The sequence below is a fragment of the Aquarana catesbeiana genome, linkage group LG11 (assembly GCF_042186555.1).
Source record: "Aquarana catesbeiana isolate 2022-GZ linkage group LG11, ASM4218655v1, whole genome shotgun sequence".
Classification (NCBI taxonomy): Eukaryota; Metazoa; Chordata; class Amphibia; order Anura; family Ranidae; genus Aquarana; species Aquarana catesbeiana.
This window is the reverse complement of record NC_133334.1, coordinates 48,018,218-48,035,147: the sequence shown is the minus strand read 5'-3', so window position 1 is coordinate 48,035,147 and position 16,930 is coordinate 48,018,218. Positions and strand designations below refer to the sequence as shown.

Here is a 16,930-nt window from a genome sequence, read left to right as displayed (position 1 = left end):
ACACTTTTTTTTTTCTTTTTATATATATAAAACTTCAGGGATATTTGTACACACAAGTTATGCATTGCCAACTATCAGCATGGTGCACAGGGTACAATTTAAATGTGGTGCGTTAAATGTTGGCAATAGAAAAATAGACTGCTGGGATGAAACCTACTTACTGCGCACCTCTATGTCTGCACCTGACTGCACCATACTGTCTATATTAGGGATGAGACATTTTAAAAGAAAGCAAACCTGTAAAAATATAATAAGGAATGCCAAAAAGTTACCTCTAATTCCAATGCAAGCCGCACTCTGAGGAGCGCGAGAAGACGGCACCACAGCAGACACATGTGACACATGGCTGTAGATGGGGGCAGAAGCACAACACGAAGCCTGCGACATCGAACTGCATAGAAAGCCCCGGTTCACACTACCGCGACTTGAGAGTTCAAAGTAGCATGACAAATCGCACCCTATTAATTGGTGCAAATCAAGTCGCTCCAACTTTGAAAAAAGGTTCCTGCACTACTTTTGGTGCAACTTCAATACGACTTGCATGGACTTCTGTTAACCACTTGCTTACTGGGCACTTAAAACCCCTTCCTGCCCAGACCAATTTTCAGCGCAGTCACACTTTGGATGACAATTGCGCGGTTAAGCAATGCTGTTCCCAAATTACATTTTTAATAATTTTTTTCCCACACAAATAGTGGTGGTATTTAATCACTGCTGTTTGTTTTTTTGCAAAAAATAAAAAACGAACGAATACCGAAAATTGTGGAAAAAAAAAAAAAAACACAAAAAAATTTTCATAGATTGTTATAAAATAAGTAATTTTTCTCCTTCATTGATGTGCGCTAATGGGCACTGATAAGTGGCACTAATGGGCAATGATAGGTGGCACTGAAGGACACAGCTGAGCCAGCCACGGCTCTCTGTGTGAGGGACCGATGTTTACATCACGTTTACATCACGTGATCAGCTGTCATTGGCTGACAGCTGATCACGTGGTAAGGGGCCGGGATCGAGTCTCAGCCTCAGTGATCACAGAGCGTGCCGTACGTGACCCGCAGGGACGCACTGACAGCACATGCTCGGGAGGACATCTATGGACTTTAGAGGAGAATGTTTTTCTCTCAACAAACGTTGAGAGTTAAGCCCCACAGTGGCCGAATGTCGGACGACATTGGCTGGTTCAATAAAAACCAGTTGACATTCGGCCCCGTGTGTATGGCAGCCGGTCCAAGAGAAGCTGGCCGTTTGGCTGGCTTCTGTCGGACGTGCATGCTGTAAAACCAGCAGCCGACTGACACCCGGCAACCCCCTTCTCAGAACAAAACAGCTCAGAGGAGGAGATCGCTGTACCAACATCAGATCGTTAGTACAGCAGCTCCGACCGGAGCTGACAGTTAATTTTTGTTCAACCCGTTGGGTTAAACAGAAATAAATAGTGTGTACCAGGCTTTACTCTTGAAGCTAAAAAGGAAAAAACTTTCACTTGTTAGTTGCAAGTATGATTAGATCTGCTAAAGAAGAAAACTGCTTGTCCCCGTTTAGGACAATGAAGAGGTCTTAGGCTGATAATCCCAGTGTAATGATATGTTATGGCTGCCCACAGACAATGGATTGTTACCCAATGTAGCCAAAAAGGTTTCAGAATGGAAAACTGTCCCGGAGTATCTATGAGCCCCATAGAGGTAAACAGATGGGACTACCTGACCATTGTAGGAGGTTCCTGAAGAGTGTAAGCTGTTCCATTTTATTTGCTGGCAGAAAACGTTCTCCAACATAACAAACAATCCTGCGTTGGCGGCTCCCCAGTGTAACACAGAACGCCTTTTTTTGCTTAGCGCACATGATGCAATTCTCACACTGAGATCTGTTGGGTAATGTAGGTGTTAATTCTGCCCCCGCACAGTGCAATTTACCTGGCCAGGTTCAGAATGTATTGTAAAGATGCACAATCAGACTACAACACACTCAAATTGGACAAATCTGCATGCCAAAAAAAATCTCTGCAGAGACAATGGAACAATGCTTGTACATTCATCACAAAAAAATAATCAGAGACGGATTCGATCCAGGAGGACTCCTTCTTAAAAATGTCAACAACTAAGGGCCAGCCTGATTGGACACTGATTGATTAGATACTGATTGATTAGATAGTTCAGGCAGGTTAGATAGTTCAGGTAGGTCCCTGTAGAAAATATGAAAAAAAGGAGGAGGGGGACTTTATAATGAAGCGTATGTGAATAAGTCTCCATCCCTGATTCAGTAGAAATGAATGGGACTTCATATGAGGTATGTATGGCAACAGAGAGCCAGTGTAAATACACAGTATTTATTGCTTAGTAATGATTACATAACATATTAGAAAAGTCATTCTCAGGTTTGTGTCCATATCGAACCTTCCAATGAAGATGAGATGCATAAAAAAATCCCTACGCGTTTCATGGATTTATTCCACTCCCAGGGAAAATGCAATTAAAATATCCGTGAAAAAGCACAAAACATAAAAAAATTTGCCGTACACACAGTATCTCACAAAAGTGAGTACACCCCTCACATTTTTGTAAATATTTTATTCACTTGCTACAATGTAAAGTAGTGAGTGTACAGCTTGTATAACAGTGTAAATTTGCTGTCCCCTCAAAATAACTCAACACACAGCCATTAAAGTGACACTAAAGGTTTAAAAAAAAAAAAAAAAAAAAAAAAAAAACACACACACACAACATACATATCATACTTACCTCCACTGTGCAGCTCGTTTTGCACAGAGTGGCCCCGAACCTGCTTTTGTGGGGTCCCTCAGTGGCTCCTCCCCACATCAGACAACCCCCTGGGAGAAGCGCTCTCCCGGGGGATTACCTTGTGGGCGCGCTCCTGAGTCCAGCATTTGGCGTCCATAGAGGCCGAATGTATGACTCGGCCCCACCCCCCGGTGTCCGCGTCATTGGATTTGAGCGACAGCAGCGGGAGCCAATGGCTGCGCTGCCATCAATCTATCCAATCAACAGGCGAGAACCCCCTAGCAGAGAGACAGCGCGTCCCCGTGGGACAAGTTCGAAGGTTCAGGTAAGTAAAACGGGGGCTGGGGGGCCGGTCACTGACAGGTGTTTTTTTACCTTAATGTATAAGATGCATTAAGGTGAAAAAAAATACGAACCTTTACAACCCCTTTAACCACTTCAATACCAGGCACTTAGACACCTTCCTGCCCAGGCCAATTTTCAGTTTTCAGTTTTCAGTTTCAATTGAATGACAATTGCGCCTCATGCAACACTGTAGCCTAACAAATCATTTTGTTCCCACAAATAGAGCTTTCTTTTGGTGGTATTTGATCACCTCTGCGGTTTTTATTTTTTGCGCAACAAATAAAAAAAGACCGAAAATTTTGAAAAAAACAAGTTTTTCTTTGTTTCTGTTAAAATTTTTTGTAAATAACTACTTTTTCTTCTTCAATGACGGGCATCGATACGGCTGCACTGACGGGCATCGATACGGCTGCACTGACGGGCATCGATACGGCTGCACTGACGGGCATCGATACGGCTGCACTGACGGGCATCGATACGGCTGCACTGACGGGCATCGGTACGGCTGCACTGACGGGCATCGGTACGGCTGCACTGACGGGCATCGGTACGGCTGCACTGACGGGCATCGGTACGGCTGCACTGACGGGCATCGGTACGGCTGCACTGACGGGCATCGGTACGGCTGCACTGACGGGCACCGGTACGGCTGCACTGGTATGCGGCACCGATGGGCACTCATAGGCGGCACCGATGGGCACTCATAGGCGGCACCGATGGGCACTCATAGGCGGCACCGATGGGCACTCATAGGCGGCACCGATGGGCACTCATAGGCGGCACCGATGGGCACTCATAGGCGGCACCGATGGGCACTCATAGGCGGCACCGATGGGCACTCATAGGCGGCACCGATGGGCACTCACAGGCGGCACCGATGGGCACTCATAGGCGGCACCGATGGGTAGTTATGGGTGGCACTGATAGTTGGCACAGATGGGCACTGATGGGTGGCACTGATGACACTGATTGTTTGCACTGATGCCCCTAAGGGTGGCATTGCTGGGCATCACTGCAACATAATGGTGCCAATCTGTTGCCATTTGTGGGCACAGATTGGGCACTGACTGGGCACACGTGGATGGCAATGGGGTACATACCTGGCCATCCACATGTTGCCCCTTCCCTGGTGGTCCTAGTGGCGATCCCTGGTGGTCCAGTGTGGTGATCTGAGGGGGGGCTGCGCTGACCCCCCCTGCCAGGAGAGCCGTCGATCGGCTCTCCTCTACTCGCGTCTGTCAGACGCGAGTGAGGAAGAGCCGATCAACAGCTCTTCCTATTGACATCGTGATCAGCCGTGATTGGACACGGCTGATCACGTGGTAAAGAGCCTCCGCCAGAGGCTCTTTAGCAAGATCGGTGTAGCGGTGTGTCAGACTGACACACCGATCGCCACGATGCGCGCCCCCTAGGGCGTGCGGCGGCATGTTATCCTGCTGGACGTCATATGACGCCCAGTCAGGATAACTGAACCACCGCCCGGCCGTCATCTGCTATGGGCCGGGCGGGAAGTGGTTAATGTCTAAACGGCTGGCAACAAAAGTGAGTACACACCTAAGTGAAATCGCCAAAATTGGGTCCAAAGTGTCAATATTTTATGTGGCCGCCATTATTTTCCAGCACTGCCTTAACCCTCTTGGGCATGGAGTTCACCAGAGCTTCACAGGTTGACACTGGAGTCCTCATCTACTCCTCCATGACGACATCATGGAGCTGGTGGATGTTAGAGGCCTTGCGCTCCTCCACCTTCCATTTGAGGATGTCCCACAGATGCTCAATAGGGTTTAGGTCTGGAGACATGCTTGGCCAGTCCATCACCTTTACCCTTAGCTTCTGTATGTCACAGTACATGTTGGCATTCATGATTCCCTCAATGAACTGTAGCTCCCCAGTGCCGGCAGCACTCATGCAGCCCCAGACCATGACACTCCCACTACCACCATGCTTGACTGTAGGCAAGACACACTTGTCTTTGTACTCCTCACCTGGTTGCCGCCACACACGCTTGACACCATCTGAACGTTTATCCTGGTCTCATCAGACCACAGGACATGGTTCCAGTAACCCATGTCCTTAGTCTGCTTGTCCAGCAAACTGTTTGCGGGCTTTCTTGTGCATCATCTTCAAAAGAGTCTTCTTTCTGGGATGACATCCATGCAGACCGATTTGATGCAGTGTGCGGCGTATGGTCTGAGCACTGACAGGCTGACCCCCCCACCCCTTCAATCTCTGCAGCAATGCTGGCAGCACTCATACGTCTATTTCCCAAAGACAACCTCTGGATTTAACGCTGAGCACGTGTACTCAACTTCTCTGGTCAACCATGACGAGGCCTGCTCTGAGTGGAACCTGTCTTGTTAAACCGATGTATGATCTTGGCCACCATGCTGCAGCTCAGTTTCAGGATCTTGGCATTCTTGTAGCCTAGGCCATCTTTATGTAGAGGAACACTTTTTTTTTTTTGATCCTCGGGAGAGTTCTTTGCCATGAGGTGCCATGTTGAACTTCCAGTGACCAGTATGAGAGAGTGAGAGCGATAACACACCAAATTTAACACACCTGCTCCCCATTCACACCTGAGACCTTGTAACACTAACGAGTCACATGACACTGGGGAGGGAAAATGGCTAATTGGGCCCAATTTGGACATTTTCACTTAGGGGTGTACTCACTTTTGTTGCCAGCGGTTTAGATATTAATGGTTGTGTGTTGAGTTATTTTGAGGGGACAGCAAATTGACACGGTTATACAAGCTGTACACTCACTACTTTACATTGTAGCAAAGTGTCATTTCTTCAGTGTTGTCACATGAAAAGATAGAATAAAATATTTACAAAAATGTGAGGGGTGTACTTACTTTTGTGAGATACTGTATCTCATATAAAAGTCACATTCATGTAGAATATAGTTGTGGTAAATCTGAAGGTGATTTTACAAGGATCAGGAGGTTTTTTTTTTTTTTTTTCTTTTTTAAAAAAGAAAAAAAAGGGTTTAGAGGTTTAGATAGCAACATGTATGCTGAGCTTGAAGCTATCCAGACACAAAATGGTGACTTCATGGCTTTTATCTGCATTAAAAAAAAAAAAAAAAACCCACACCATAACCTCCCACCGGATTTGTAGGCCTCAATTTTTTTGCATCTTTTTTTTCAACAATCTTTTGCATGCACATTTTTCAGTTTTAGCCCCAGTTTACACCAGTGTGACTTGACAGTTCCAAATCGCATGACATCCCATATATTGGAAGATCTCCCCCCTTTATGAATACTCATGTTTTCTCTCGGTGACAGAGATCCCCAGAATAAATAGAGATGAATCTCTTCACTAGGGACAGCTATAAAAAGGGGAAAAAAAAAACAACACACACACACACACACACACACACCAGGAGGTTTAACCGTTCTCTCTTTTCCATTCTATTTACAACTACAAAAAGTTTAGTCTCCACTTGTACAAGAACAATAATTTCCTGGCACACAATAGTTCCTCCATAGCCAGAGAGTCACACAGCACCCATGTCAAAATCTAAAATCAGACACAGAAATGCAATAACTAAAAAAAGAGACAGGACACATAAAAAGAAAAAAGTTTCCAATGTAACAAAACGCTGAGTTTTCTTTGTGGCTGGAAGCAATCATGACATCTCTGAACCCAGAACAGCCCCCCAAATGATGCTTTGCATTCCTGGCATTCAAGCCAGCCAAAATCATCCGCTATACAAATCTTAACCCCATACTGTACAAAGGAGCGTGCAACACAGACAGATGTGCAGAGTCGTGGGTCCCCAAAGTCCAAGTGTCAGTCCTGGGGGGCGCTCACCTTAGGAGTTGTAGTCAGGGTGCAGGACGGTCCTTCTTGGGAAAAGTTGGATCAGCCCAATGTATCACAGTCTGGAAACTTTTACTTTTGTCTTGCAGCAGAAGGGGGTCAGTAATTGTATCCTTCTGCTTGTTCTCAGCTTCAAAGAACACAGAGAAAAAAAAAAAAAAAAAATCCTGCCCCTCCTACACCTGCAGATAGAACAGCCCCCTCCCCCCCCCCCAGCCAACAGCCTACTCCCAACTCAGCAAGGAATGACATCCACTCAGCTTTATCAGTCTAAAGTCGTCTGGGACGAAGTCTGAGAAAAAAAATCTGCCAGAGGTCACCTCTGCCATGCTGTATAAAGAATCAGAACTTCCCATTAATGGAGGATCAAAAACAACATACATTTCCTTTAAGTGTAGAATGTAGAGACGGGGGTTGTTTGCAAATGCTGCCTTTTCCATCTGCTGAAACAAATACATTTTATAATGCAAAGCGCCGCAAAAGCCTGTTTGACCTTCTTTGACTGCAATGCAAACGCATCTCAATAGGACCAGCTGCAACCGAAGGAATGCAAGACCAAGCAAAGAGGGTCAAGCACAGACATAAGCTGGCTATAGGATGATCAAAATTAGTCTAGTTCAGCAGGGACCAGTTGTATGGACATTCCTGCTCAGCAGAAAATGATCTAGTGATCGACTTCTGATGAACAGGCTTGTTGGAAACATTTTCTCGATCAGCAGCTGCAGCCACCGATCAGCGTATTTCGACAGCAGAGAGCCAGCGCTGGTAGAATACAAGGTCTCAGTGGGAAGGGTTCCACTTCAATTGTGCGGGGGGGGGGGGGGGGAGATATCCAAACTTTAACACAGTGCCAGTTTACTGTGCTTCAGACTTTGGAGGGGCCGGACTATAGCCACTGGGAGTAAAAATTGTCCAAACATTAGTGGGAGTAAACAATGTATCTTTAGTATTGGGTAGAGGAATAGTGCCCCCGTCATAGGTGCCAGCGGGAGGAATAGTGCCCCCCGTCATTGGCAACAGCGGGAGGAATAGTGCCCCCCGTCATTGGCGCCAGCGGGAGGAATAGTGCCCCCCCGTCATTGGCGCCAGCGGGAGGAATAGTGCCCCCCCGTCATTGGCGCCAGCGGGAGGAATAGTGCCCCCCCGTCATTGGCGCCAGCGGGAGGAATAGTGCCCCCCCGTCATTGGCGCCAGCGGGAGGAATAGTGCCCCCCCGTCATTGGCGCCAGCGGGAGGAATAGTGCCCCCCCGTCATTGGCGCCAGCGGGAGGAATAGTGCCCCCGTCATTGGTGCCAGCGGGAGGAATAGTGCCCCCCCCCCCATCATTGGTGCCAGCGGGAGGAATAGTGCCCCCCCCATCATTGGTGCCAGCGGGAGGAATAGTGCCCCCCATCATTGGTGCCAGCGGGAGGAATAGTGCCCCCCCGTCACTGGTGCCAGCGGGAGGAATAGTGCCCCCCCGTCACTGGTGCCAGCGGGAGGAATAGTGCCCCCCCGTCACTGGTGCCAGCGGGAGGAATAGTGCCCCCCCGTCACTGGTGCCAGCCTTATAACAGTCATTCCTGATGCATCAATGGGAATCTGATCACTTGGGTTTGATGTGCATTTCAAATGTCAGAAACACACACACCTTTCACACGGGCTAGATCCATTATTCCTCAGCAGGGGATCTGTCCGTTGATGCCCTACTGAGCAGAGTGGGCGGACAGGTCCGTGTCTGCCCCGCTTATGCAGAGCACACACGTATAGAGACCACTCTGCTCTATGGGCAGTTGGATGTAAACAGACCACCTGTCCGTTTACACCCAACTGCTCTCCAATCCAATCAGACGGAGGGGAACTGATCCAGTTACGTTTCTTTTTGCCGGATTGGATTGAAGGTAGGTGGGTGTAAACGGACACAAGTCTGTTTACATCCGCCACTCCATAGAGAATGAAGGGGCAATCGGGTCCAAATGAAAAACAGACAGGTGGACCTGATCAGAATGTTGGTGTGATGGGATCTTCTAGTGCTAGGGTGCTCATCAGCAATCCCATACAAGGACTATGCTTCTCCCTGGCTCTTCCCAGTAGCATCCATCATGAACTCCAGGAAGGAGCAGTATACAGAGTCTGATGAAGGACTGGCATTAAAAGGAACCCTCCAATCCATTTGTCTGGCTTTTCAAGTAGCAGAGAAATGGAAGAGAAAAGCTGACCATACCCATCTCTGCACAATTTTATTTAGATATACCAAAACCATGTAATATGAGGACCTACAGAAACAATTTGTATGCAGTTGAGCAGGCACTTGCACTAGTTGTTAGTAGAGCTAAAGAGAGCTGTACAATCAGACTGTGGCAAGCATAAGAGGTTGCATGAACATGTGGCCCAAGTTCAGGGTGTAGATACTACAAACCATGTCAGACTTTGGAGCATCTCATGGTGGATTGGACCGAGTGGGGACATATAGAACTGCAATTAAGTGCCACATTAACCAGTGCTCTGCCCATCCAAGACAAAGTAACCGGGACACTGGCCAGGAGACACCCTCCGATGCTCATACTTACCTACCACTCAATGCTGGGATCATGGCCATTTTTCCCCTATTAGGAGAGCACCTCCCTTCCCCGCTTGAAGCTCTAGATACACTTTTCAATTTTCTTTAGATCTACCATCAACTATGTAGTGCGAGGGCCTGCCTGACTGCATACAAATTGAAAGTGTTTATATTTGACCTCATATTATATGGTTTTGGTAAATCTTAAAGGAAAAAAATTGTACAAGAAAACTGTATAATGTATGGCTGACCTAAAGCCTTGGTACACAATAGCAGGTTTTTTTTTCGAAAGAAAAAAAAAAAACCTTCAGGAGCGATGTTAGTACAGCCATCCCCCGTGCTAAGCTATTGTGTTCTGCCAGGGGGGCGGCCCCCCCAGCAGGGCACACCAGTCAGCGCTCCTGCCACTGGCTGAGGGTGCCGATCGGCGGACCTTTTCCATTCATGCCCCTTCAACAGAAGCCAGATGTTCGACCGACTTCTGTTGGACCAGTGGCCGTAAACACAGGCCAAATATCGGCCAATTTCTATCGAACTGGCCAATACTGAGATATTCCGTCCATCTGTATGAGGCTTAAAGGTGTTACTAAACCCAGAACCCGGCTATCACTATATCTGGTTTTCCACAGTACACAGAACATGGAAATACAATTTATTTTAGTAAATATAAGCTGCTAAATACCATTTTTCATCAGTCTTGTGACTTCTATGAGTGTCTGGTTAGAGCTTGTAGCAGGAGTTTTCATTCTCCCACAATTGTCCTATGAGAATGCAGGACCCCCCTGTCTGGACTGGAATAAAAAAAACAAAGACAAAACAAAAAATAAAAACGAAAACACACCCCTTCTAGCAATGCACACCAAACTGAGCATGTGCAGCCTGTCCCCTGACTCTAGAAATACTAGGAAAAATATTGGAGTCAGTGGAAGAAGGAGACGATTAGAGAAGACCAGCTCGAACAGCCTTTTTTTACACAATGCAGAGGATTAACCCGTTAGGTTCCACAGTCAGTATAACAAGCATACTTTACTACATATACAGACTGATTTTACTGTTGTGGGTTTAGTAACACTTTAAAAAAGGTACCCCCCACATCCCCATGTGACGATTCTGAGGCCTGGCGATTGGCCACTCAAGCAAAGAACACTGCATTGTGATAGGAAAGGGAAAGCGTTCTAAGGCTACGGTCACACTGAGGTGCTTTACAGGCACTACAGCGCTAAAAATAGGGCCTGCATAGCGCCTGTAAAGCGCCTCTCCTGTCTCTCCAGTGTGTAAGCCCGAGGGCTTAAAACACTGGAATGGTGTGCTTGCAGGACGATAAGAAAAGTCCTGTAAGCCGCATCTTTGCAGCACTGCAGGAGCGGTATATTCACCGCTCCTAAAGCACCCCTGCCTATTGAAAACAATGGGACAGTGCTGCCAAACCGCCCCTGCAGCGGCGCTTTGTAGGTGGTTTTAACCCTTTTTCGGCCGCTAGCGGGGGTTAAAACCACCCCACTAGCGGCCGAATAGCGCCACTAAAATGACGGTAAAGCGGCACTAAAAGTAGTGCCGCTTTACCGCCAATGCCCACCCGCCCCAGTGTGAAAGTGGTCTAGTCTATACTGGAAATAGTGCATTTTTCTTCGGGTCTTAGCAGGTAAAGAGTTTTGTGGGGATCAAGAGGAAGATCAGTACAAAGCACTGGGGAGAGCAAACTATCAAACATACCTTAATGGGCAAAGTACAGGTTCACTAAATGAGCTGGCAGCACAACATGCCAGGCAATTATTGTCCCACGTGTCTAGGCTACACAGAACTCTCATCATTTCCACAAATCATACTGGAGGGTAATTAACAAGCTTTGTACTGTTGGTGAAATCCCTAGTAAAACGCTTTGCTTGCTGCAACAAGTTTCCAGTTTCCTTTCTCCACTCCCGAATGCTTTTTAAAATTAAAGTGTATGCAAGTCTGCACCTAAACATCTCTTTTGTCCCTTCCAGTCAATTTAATATACCAAAGAAAGTGTCATCTGTTCAATAAGTGCAAAAAAAAAAAAAAAAGAATTAATCCTGCCAGAAATCTGGTGAGCTGTCATCAGTTACATGGTTTCCATTTCCTGTTGTGGGCTACCTATGGAGAGTACAGTGTGTGAGAAAACTAATGCAGCCACCATATTCAAGGACTGGTATACAACATTTTTGTTCTTGGGTCTGGATACAGCGGGATTGGTTTACTAAAAACAGAGTGCAAAATCTGGTGCAACTGTGCATGGTAGTACACATACTGTAGCTGCTGGCTTTTAATATTAGGACACTTACCTGTCCAGGGATCCTGCAATGTCAGCACCCCAGCCAAATTTTCAATCAGCTCTCAGGCTGTCACTATTCCTTGTGAGGGAAACCGGCAGTGAATCTTTGCGGCTTTACAGCCAGCCCCCTACTGCGCATGCGCAAAGCACGCTGCGCTTTGTCAATGGCCAGGCGGCGGGGAGAAGTGGAGGGGGCAAACATCCGGGGGACCTCGCTTTGGTGAGGTCACCCAGAAGTGGGGACAGGTACAGCTTCCCTTTTTGTGTGGAGCTCCATTTTAAGCTTTGACAATAAAATCTGGAAGCCGATTGGTTTTTATGCAGAGCTGCACCAGATTTTGCACTCTCCAGTTATAATAAATCAACCACACTTTAATTATTAGGCTTTCAAGGGAGCCACTTACTTTGAGGTCCCAGAAACGTGGCACTTCTAAACGTTACAGGACAACCAAAACACAGGTGCACCCCACCACAGCTATCCTTCATATAATACAATTCGGACCTCCTTATAAGAAATTAATCATCCATACACTACAACAGCACAATGCCACCCTGTGGCCAATCACCGTGTGGCAATGGAACAATGGTACACTTTTTTTTTTTTAACAGTCTTCAGTACCCATTTTTAGGCATTATTACATGTACCTGAGGAAATACAATGTGCCTCATGTTTTACATGTTTCTCTTCCATGTTCAATTAATTTAGTGTTGCATCAGATTCTCTCTTACTAGAATATAATTAATATATACACACACTAATAAATTATATATATATATATATATATATATATATATATATATATATATATATACACATATATATATATATATATATATATACACACACACACACACACACACACACACATACATATGCACACATACAATATCTCACACAAGTGAGTACACCCCTCACATTTTTGTGAATATTTTATTCTATCTTTTCATGTGACAACACTGAAGAAATGACACTTTGCTACAATGTAAAGTAGTGAGTGTACAGCTTGTATAACAGTGTAAATTTGCTGTCCCCTCGAAATAACTCAACACAGCCATTAATGTCTAAACCGCTGGCAACAAAAGTGAGTACACCCTTAAGTGAAAATGTCCAAATTGGGTCCAATTAGCCATTTTCCCTCCCCGTGTCATGTGACTCGTTAGTGTTACAAGGTCTCAGGTATGAATGGGGAGCAGGTGTGTTAAATTTGGTGTCATCTCTCTCAATCTCACATACTGGTCACTGGAAGTTCAACATGGCACCCCATGGCAAAGAACTCTGAGGATCTGAAAAAAAGAATGGTTTCTCAACATAAAGATGGCCTAGGCTATAAGAAGATTGCCAAGACCCTGAAACTGAGCTGCAGCACAGTGGCCAAGACCATACAGCGGTTTAACAGGACAGGTTCCACTCAGAACAGGCCTCGCCATGGTCGACCAAAGAAGTTGAGTGCACATGCTCAGCCTCATATCCAGAGGTTGTCTTTGGGAAATAGACGTATGAGTGCTGCCAGCATTGCTGCAGAGGTTGAAGGGGTGGGGGGTCAGCCTGTCAGTGCTCAGACCATACGCCACACACTGCATCAAATTGGTCTGCATGGCTGTCATCCCAGAAGGAAGCCTCTTCTAAAGATGATGCACAAGAAAGTCTGCAAACAGTTTGCTGAAGACAAGCAGACTAAGGACATGGTTCCAGTAATCCATGTCCTGTGGTCTGATGAGACCAAGATAAACTTTTTGGGTTCAGATGGTGTCAGGCGTGTGGCGGCAACCAGGTGAGGAGTACAAAGACAAGTGTGACTTGCCTACAGTCAAGCATGGTGGTGGGAGTGTCATGGTCTGGGGATGCATGAGTGCTGCCGGCACTGGGGAGCTACAGTTCATTGAGGGAACCATGAATGCCAACATGTACTGGACATACTGAAGAAGAGCATGATCCCCTCCCTTCGGAGACTGGGCCGCAGGGCAGTATTCCAACACGATAATGACCCCAAACACACCTCCAAGATGACCACAGCCTTGCTTCTTTGGAATGTACACAGAGTTGTACCAGCACAGCTCAGTGTACATTCCAGCACAGTGATGTGAGTCAGGATGACTGCACATGCGCGGGAGTGACATTTTTCCACGTTGGGCATTTAAGACACACCTGGAGATAGCTGGGAAGAAGATATCTATGCCAGCAAAGGACACCAGACCACTAAAAGATTGTCAAGTGCCACAGAGTTTAGCTCCGCTTAAAAAAACAAAAAAAAAAAAAAAAAACAAACTAGAGTTCTGCTTTAAGGTGTAGAGACCTCAGTCCCTATAGTATAATAAAAGTCTATGGTGATTCAAGAAGCCAGGCGCCATCTAATAACTGAAATATAAGTTCTGGGTGAGATGATCCAGAAATAAGTAGGCTATGAACAGTCCGCGTGTTTATCTTTAGACCGGTGAGCAAGCAGGGGATACAGGAGATCAGCAACTGCCTTGCTGCTTCCCATGTTTAATCCGGGGTAACATTGTGTTTGTCTGCTAAAATTCACAAAAATTCACTTTACCTTTAAAGTAACAAGCAATAAGCATACACAGAGCAGGATGGTGGAATGTAGCATCTACGTGTGTGGACAGGATACCCCATCAAACATCCTCCTGACAGCTTCTTCTGGAGGCCACAGTCTGGACAGGAGCCAGACAACAAACTTGTACTTGTGAGGAGCCCCAAGGGGTGCCGGAGGAGGAGAGCAGCGAGCACGGCAGGAATGTACACTTCATAAAAAATATAGAATATATATAAACAAATATTAGTGCTGTGATGTCTGATTTAACTAGCACATTTGTACTGAATGTAAGGAATGCTCACGTGGCAGCCACAGAGGCAAGAGAGACATCACAAAACATATACAACATTGTAAATTATCCTATAACTGTGTGAAAGCAAATGTAAACCTTTAAAAGTGGATGTAAACCCTCTCCTATACCCAATGAAGTGAACAGCCTCAGATGATACACAGATGAAACAAATCTTCCTACATCATTTTTGCATGTATATCTGCTGTCTTCAGCTTTATATACGGTTTATAAAGTGCACGTCCTGATAGAACTTTCTCTTCCCGATTCACATGTGGGTGTGGATTCTTGCCATACACTGAGAAAGCTGATTGGAGGAAAGGCACAACCCCCCCCCCTCCACATAGGCAGAAAAAGGAAGAAACAATGCAGAGCTGTGATGTGAATAGACCAGCTCTCTGCTCATTTATAGCACCCACCCGACACAAAATTCAGCCTGGTTTTACCTTGGTTGTCAGAGAACTTGTCAGACATTATCGTACTGATAACAGAAGAACGGAGCAGCAGAAAGACACAGGACTTAAGGCTTTAGAGAGAGAAGCAAGCATTACAGATAGATGTGCCCAGGTCAAATTTCATGAATTGGGTTTACATCCACTTTAAAGTGGTACTTCCGCTCATCGGATTCCCTCCCACCCCCCCTCCGGTGCCACAATTGGCACCTTTCAGGGGGAGGGGGGGTGCAGATACCTGTCCAATACAGGTATCTGCACCCACTTCCAGGCATAGATAGCCGCAGATAACCCCCCCCCCCTTGTGTTCTGGGAAATGACTCACGCATGTGCAGTAGGGAACCGGGCAGTGAAGCCGCAACGCTTCACTTCCTGATTCCCTGACTGAGGATGGCGGTGGGGGCAGCAGAGAGATCGATCGGCTTCCGACAGCGTGGACCCTGGGACGGGTAAGTGTCCATTTATTAAAAGTCAGCAGCTGCAGTATTTATAGCTGCTGGCTTTTAATAATTTTTTTAAGGTGGAGCTCTGCTTTAAAGTGGTTCTAAACTGAATACGTTTTTTACCTTAACCTCCCTGACGGTATTCCCGAGTGTGGCTCGGGGTTAAATTTCAGTACCATTAGCGATAACCCCGAGCCACACTCGGGATTACGTCTCAGGACAAGATAAGTAACCTGCACCAGGATCCTGAGATGTCCCCCGCTGTATCTGCAGGCTCTGTCCTCTGCCCAATGCCTCTGTGTGCCGGGCCTCGTCCTCTGCGAGCGACGCATGGGGGGCGGAGCCCAGCGGCAAATTCAAAAATTAAGAAATTCATAACACATACAGTACACTGTAATCTCACAGACTGCATTACATTATGAAATAATTTCACATCCCCTTTGTCCCCAATGCTTTGTCCAGTGCCCTGCATGCACTTTTATATTATATATACTGTTCTTTCTGCCTGGAAACTGGAGATTGTCCATAGCAACCAAAAAGCGTCCCTTTACATCAAAAGTGGCTTTAGACCAGCTAGAAAACAGCGATAGTAAATTAGAACACTTGCAGAATTGAGCGATAGTGAAACGTGGGGAAATTTATTTTATTACATTATTTTTTATAATTATTTATAGTTATTTATTATAATTTATGATTTAGTGTTTCAAACTTTACCATACCCAAGATGTCTACTAGAGACTCTTGTTTGGACAGATTTAAGTGTGTTATTACTAAGAATTACAGGCCTAAAAACATAAAACACCAAATTTCTATGCAAAACAATTGTACCGCTTTGAGATGCAAAAATCTGACATAATCATACCGCCAGGGAGGTTAAGGGGTCAATCTGCCTAAAACTGATACTTCATTTCTGGTATATACTAAAAGGGAAAAATCATTAGCCAAGTTTCCAGATCTACACACCTCACAGGTCACAACAGACATCACTGTTGGATTTCCAAACTAATTCTATAAAAGGAAAATGCAAGAGGAGTAGTGGGAACACCACGGGAGGTATATATTGTATTCGGACATTGGTGAGAGTTTCCCACTGTCAGTTTACAACGAGAAGGGCCCTTTCACACTGGGGCGGTAGCGGTAAAGCGCCGCTAAAACTACGTTCGTTTTACCGCCCCAGTGTGAAAGGGCTATTCGGGCAGGAGCGGGGTGCTTTTAACCCCCTAGAAGGGTTTAAAAGTGCCCGTGTAGCGCCACTCCTGAAGCGATTTGCAGGCGCTTCAGCAGCGCTGCCCATGCATTCCAATAGGCAGGGGCTGTGGAGGAACGGTGTATACACTGCTCCTCCACCGCCCCAAAAATGCTGCTTGCAGGACTTTTTCTAACGTCCTGCAAGCGCACCACTCCAGCGGGAAAGCACTCGAGCTTTCACACTGGGACTGCAGATGGGGCATTTTTCAGGCGCT

The 16,930-nt window shown here is 46.2% G+C and overlaps 1 protein-coding gene across 2 annotated transcripts in view; it reads right to left on the bottom strand.

Annotated features, from left to right (window-relative positions):
- LARGE2 (LARGE xylosyl- and glucuronyltransferase 2) overlaps positions 1-16,930 on the bottom strand; it is a 101,097-nt gene that overhangs the window by 48,787 nt on the left and 35,380 nt on the right. Inside the window, exon 1 of one of the 2 annotated variants that reach the window (XM_073604267.1) lies at positions 6,902-7,061. The exons of the other annotated variant lie outside the window; for it this stretch is intronic. The gene's annotated coding sequence lies outside the window, so the exon portion shown is untranslated. Of the gene's footprint in view, positions 1-6,901; positions 7,062-16,930 lie in introns of those variants that run through there. 2 annotated transcript variants of the gene reach the window in all.